We start from the raw sequence: 5,691 nt of genomic DNA, 5'->3' as shown, positions 1-5,691 counted from the left end.
GCTATATACCGAGGAATTGCTAGGCCATATGATAATTCTAGATTTAACCCTTTGAGAAACGGCTGGACTGTCTTCCAAAGTGACTGCACCATTTTATATTCCTGTCAGCAGTGTTTTAGGGTTCAAATTTCTCTACGTCCTCACCAGTGCTTCTTATGATCTTTTTGATTATAGGCATTGTAGTATGTGTAAAGTTGTATTTCATTGTGGTTTTTATTTGTATTTCCCTAATGACTAATAACATTGAGAATCTTTTCTTGTGTCTGTTGGCCATTTGTGCATCTTCTTTTGAGAAATGTTGATTTTGACCCTTTTCCCATTTTTTTCTTTTTGTTATTGAGTTGTGGGTACTTTATAGATTCTGGGTGCTAGGCCATTACTCAGTGTATAATTTATAAACCACTTCTTCCATTGTGTGAGTTGTATTTTCACTTTCTTGATAGTGTCCTTTAAAGAACAAAAACTCACAATTTTGATTTTGATAAAGTTCAATGTATCTATGTTTTTCTTTTGTTGCTTGTGCTTTTGGTATCACATGTAAGAAACTATTGCCAAATCTAAGGCCACGAGGATTTACCCCTATGTTTTCTTCTAACAGTTTTATAGTTTTAGCTATTACACGAAGGCATTGATCCATTTTGCATTAATTATTGTATCTGATGTTGTTGCACGACTTTTCCTTATTTCAGCTAAAGATGGGGTCCTCTGTCCATGGCCACAAAAATTCAGGTTTGAATGGTGAGTAAGACAGGGTTTTATTGGATGTAAAGAAAGAAAGGGGGGAAACAGGGACTCTCACAAGGCCAGAGTCCCTGCTAGAGCGCTTGCCGCTCAAAACTTGAATCCCAGGTTCCACACAGAGAGAGAAGGAGCCAGGCTCCTCCCTGCTGCAAATGGCATGAACTTCCCAAGGCTCCACCCCAGTGTGCAGGCTGGTTGGAGATTTTCCTGGGACCGCCTCCCACTTGGCTGTCTCATTCCCCCCTCTAAAGAAGCACATCCAAGTGCCCTTGAATAAGGGTAAGTATGAAGACCTATCTTAACTGCTTCCTGCTGACAGGGGTGCTGTTTTGGGGAAACGGCAGTCAAAGCTCCCTCAGAGGCCTATGTAAGGTTCTGAGCAGAAGGGGCCATCATCAGAGGCTCTGGTTGCATGGCCACTTCGAGTTTGATGACCTGAAGGAAGAAGAGACAAACCAGTTTATTAGAAAACATGTATCAAGTTGAAACAAGGGAAGGGGTAAGGGCAGCTCAGAAATCCTGAGGCCTTTTACCAGTTTGCACATGGAGAGGGAGGCCAAAAGCCTGACTGGTAAAAAACACTTTACCCTTTTGCTGGCATATTGGTCTTCTGGGTTCTCTTCCCCTAAGCCCAATCCTAAGCCAACCAGTTTAAGGTTTGGGAAATTAACTCTTTCCAGTTTGGAGGATGTATCTGAGGGGAGTGTCCCATATTACAGAGACACAATTACCTATCTGTGAAGAGGACAGAAGAGGAGAAAGGAAAAAAGAAGGTGCCTTTTAAAGGAGTCCCAGGGGTTCGTGATGCATTCAAAAGGGGTACAGACTGCAGATGAATGGCTACCCTTCTAGAAAGAGTGAAGCAGGTATCCCTGGTTCCCTTCTCCTCCTAACTGATACCTGGGGTACGTGAGGGAAAGAGGGAAAAGCATCGTCTTTCCCTCTTCCATCCTTGCATCCCTGAGTCCTGGCGACCATGGCAGGTCCCACCATGAATGTCACAGTGGCTTGCACCAATGAAGCAGGGGACGGGTGGGTAGGGGGTGGGAATCACCCACTCTTACCCACATATGCCTTATCTCCCCTGCTTTTCAGTAGCCATGGATTCTCTACACCTCATTTTTGCCATGGATACTAACGTGGCCTTTATCCATGAAACAGGAAGCTTGGGCTTGGCTTGATGGGCAGGCATCAGTCATGCTCACCTGCCCTGTGCCTTTTAACTTCCATTATCATCTGCCTCTGGATCCTTCAGATCCAGTTTTCTTTCCTAGGACTTTAACCCAAAGCTTGGAATTGAGTTTGGGACAAAAATGTGTCTCAGGGTGGGGGATTGCATGGACTCCTTATTATAAGCTGAATGCTAAAGTGAAACTGTGGAATTGAGTCCTCCTCCAGCAAAGGAGAGAAAAGGATGTCTTGTGACATGCCCAGATAACTGGTGGCTATAGTCATGCTTGCTAGGATTTCGGTGCATGGTGCTTGGCTTGGTTAGCTCCTTTGGTCTTACTTTCCCAAAAGGAAACCCCTGAGTGATGGGCACCCTATTTATTCCAGTCGCCTGGCAGGATTTGTAGGATAAGTTCTCAGAATTAGAATATTGATCCAGATTTCTACATTACCCATCCCTTTTGTTCTTTCTGAGCTGAAGTTGGAGATTGCTGGTTGGTTCACAGGAACAATCAGGGTTAGTCAAACATGTAGGCAAAAACTTAAAAACAACTAGTGAGTTTAGAATTTGGTGACAAATGTGTAAGTGTTGAAACATAATTTTTCTCTCTCTCCAGTCCTCATTTTTGTTAAAAAACCAAATCATCCTGGGACTGAGTGGTTTGCAAAATAGACTTTAGTCTTATACTTGGCCTGATTATTTGCATAAAGTGAAGCAAGAAAAATTATTTCTACAAAGGCCTTTTAGATTGTCTGTGTTGGAACTCTGTTCCCCAAGGGATCTCATACAAGACCTTTTAAAGCCAAGTCCAGCCATGGGTTTATCCTGAAATACCTGTGAGTTGGATGATCCTCTCCTCTTAAGGTCCCAAGATAAACTCGGAGCTCTTGGACCTGTTAGAAAGTGACATTCTTTATTGACCACAGGTCAGGAACCCTGTACAGGGACTGTGTAGATGAGGGTATGAGGCCAGTCACCCCATTGGGCTTCTATCAGCTCTGCAAGTCAAGCTTGACTCCTTAAAGGGAAGCATACCCTTCCAGTCCAAGCCTTGGTAAAATTACCACCTTCTCCAGTTGTGCTCTGTGCAAAAGAAAAATGGATTCTTACTGCACTGATACAAACAACTATATTGCCACAAGAACACTCCAGATAGTTTTCAAATTTAGAGGAACCAGGCAGAGAGAAACAAACATGCTCTAAATTTTGCTCACAGTGGGTATTACCTTACTCAATTATTAAAAGGCTATAAATAGTTTAACATAAGTTTCCTTGACTCTGAAAAACAAAACATGGATCAGCAATATTCCAAGCAAGTCTTAGAAAGATTGCTTCAGATTTCTGAGTTCAGTCCAGTTAGTTAACTCTTGTTTCTCTTGATATTCATGAACATTTCAGCTCTTCCTGAATCCTGTACATTTTCCTTTATTCCAATGCTACAATCTCCAAAGTTATCAGAAACCCAATTGTCTCAATCAAAAATTGTATTTGAGAGCACCTGTCAGAGTCCTATAGCTTATTATAAACCATCTTTTGAAAGGATTAAAACAAGACAACAATTGTCTGTGAATAGCAAAATGTCTAGAGCAGTTATAGTTAGAAACACAATTGACAAAGAAGTTTGGTTATCTCCATGGTTTACAATAACGACATAGCAACCTTAATTATGATTGATAGCATATACTTAGACGTTAGAATTTTAGAAATCCCATACAATTTTGGAACATATATTAGCATTATTCACCAAGATATAACCTAAAGAAGATTCAACATCACCTTTGGCAATCCCATGTACCTAAACATGTCAAATAATCCTGTTTACCTCTCTTTCCTGGACATTCCAAGGGTCCTCTGGACTATCTGAAAATTGTCAAGAAAGACAATTTGAAACTGAAATCTGATTTTGGGAAGACTTAAATATGTTGAAAGTACTTGACATTATGAAATAGAATTCCAGATTACCACAAGTTATTTATTTTTCCAAGATGATGACTCATAAATTTTAAAGAAGCAAAAACCTTTTATAACCCTTTTGAATTTAGTCAACACGTTCACACAGAGAACTTCTTCTGCGAGATCAGTTTCTACAATTCTTCCACCACTTGTTTGAACCCTCAGTTTTTTCCTAATTTAAAACCATCTTTTAACCCTAGGCAAAAATTTACATTTCTATGCCTTTTTGTAACCTTTTACTAAAAAACACATTTTACTGTGCTTACACTTCTTGCATGCAAATTTATTTTCAGTAGTTTCAATTACATGTTATAATGGTAACTCCTAGCGATTTTTAACTTTAAGGTAAAACTTGTTAGTTTGCTTTAATTGTGCACTATGGGCAGTCAAGGTCTGACTCCAGCATAATGAAGGGCGCAGTTAGTTCCTTATGTCCCCAGGCCTTACCAATTGTGAAGCAGGCAAGGCAGATAGTTCTCAAAGGCCAAAAAGCAGTTTGTAACCTTAAAACATTTGGCAAACCTCGCATCTGACCTGCATAGTTTGTTTCATCTATTTACATTTTAATGATACCTGCATTTTACCAATAATCTTTAAGGCTGTTTTTATTTCTCAAAGATTAAAGTCACATGAACTGAAAAGTACCCCAGTTTTTATCTTCCCTTTTAAAAATATTTAATCCAAGTGCTTGTCTTTCTTTAGGCCAAATTAATTAGCGCTCATTTTACAGAAATCATATACAGTACATACACAGACAGGCAGAAAAAAACCCAGTAGCTGGATGGGGCCCTTTAAGAGACAGAGCTAGGAAAATATGCAGATATGGAACCAGAAAGGGCTCATTCCCTGAGGCAGGATTGCTAAACAAAGCCTTGCCCCCAGAGTTGTAAGTCCTGCCCCCAGAATTACAAGCCATGCCCTCAGGCTGTAAAACAAGATGGAGGCTTGATTTCACAACCTAAACTTTGCAGAGAATACCAACAGTGATAGTTGGGTTGGGGTTGGCCTATCTTCTAAAAGAAAAAGAAAACTTTAAAGGTTAACTTGTTGATAGGGTAGAGAAGGGGAAAGAAAAAGGGTTTAAAAATGCCTGGGGAAGAACCTTTTATTCTCATGCAAGTGGTTCCTCCACCGGGGAGAGAAGCTTAAGCTTAATTACTGTCCAGTGGAACCAGCCAGCCGGCTGTGTGGGACCCTTGGGCCATGCATCCCAGCCCCAGCACGGAGTGGGGAGCGGCAGGCAGCTGCGGCTCACCAGTCCATCTGGAAAAAGGAAGGAAAAGGCCATGAAAAGGTCCCCTGCCCGGGAGGGCCGGGGGTGGGGGCACTGTTTCCCATAAGCTCAGAAGTCCCAAGATGAAAAGGTTTAGGAGCAACTGTAAGAGGTTTTGAGTCCCCACGTTGCACGCCAAAAATGTTACAGGACTTTTTCCTTAGTTCAGCTAAAGATGGGGTCCTTTGTCCCACAGCCATGAAAATTCAGGCTTGCAGACACTTTGAAGGGTAAGACAGCTTTTATTGGGTGTAAAGGAAGGAAGGGAGGAAAAGGGACTCTCACAAGGCCAGAGTCCCTGCTAGAGCACTTTCTGCCCACAGCTTGAATCCTAGGTTCCACACAAGAGGAGGGGCCAGGCTCCTCTCAACTGCAAAAGGCACAAAATTCCTGAGGCTCTACCCCAGTGCTCAGGCCAGTTGGAGTTTTTCCCAGGGACACGCTCCCATCTAGCTGTCTCAAGGTGAGTTAGAGTCTGACCTTATTCTTTTGTATGTGGCTATTCAGTTGTCCCCGCACCACTTGTTGAAAAGGATATTCTTTCTCCCATTGA

General features: G+C 41.8%; 1 long non-coding RNA gene across 1 annotated transcript; it reads right to left on the bottom strand.

Annotated features, from left to right (window-relative positions):
* Nucleotides 1-476: 476 nt before the first annotated feature.
* LOC107128440 (uncharacterized) lies at nt 477-3,804 on the bottom strand. Its single transcript, XR_001487623.4, has 4 exons — nt 3,735-3,804; nt 2,948-2,995; nt 2,747-2,805; nt 477-1,176 (listed from the first exon to the last, which is right to left on the bottom strand). It is a non-coding gene; the product is annotated as an uncharacterized lncRNA (long non-coding RNA).
* Between the last annotated feature and the right edge of the window lie 1,887 nt (nt 3,805-5,691).

Source organism: Macaca fascicularis, chromosome X (assembly GCF_037993035.2).
Source record: "Macaca fascicularis isolate 582-1 chromosome X, T2T-MFA8v1.1".
Lineage (NCBI taxonomy): Eukaryota > Metazoa > Chordata > Mammalia > Primates > Cercopithecidae > Macaca > Macaca fascicularis.
Note: the sequence above shows the minus strand (reverse complement) of the source record. Positions and strands in the feature narration are given on the sequence as shown.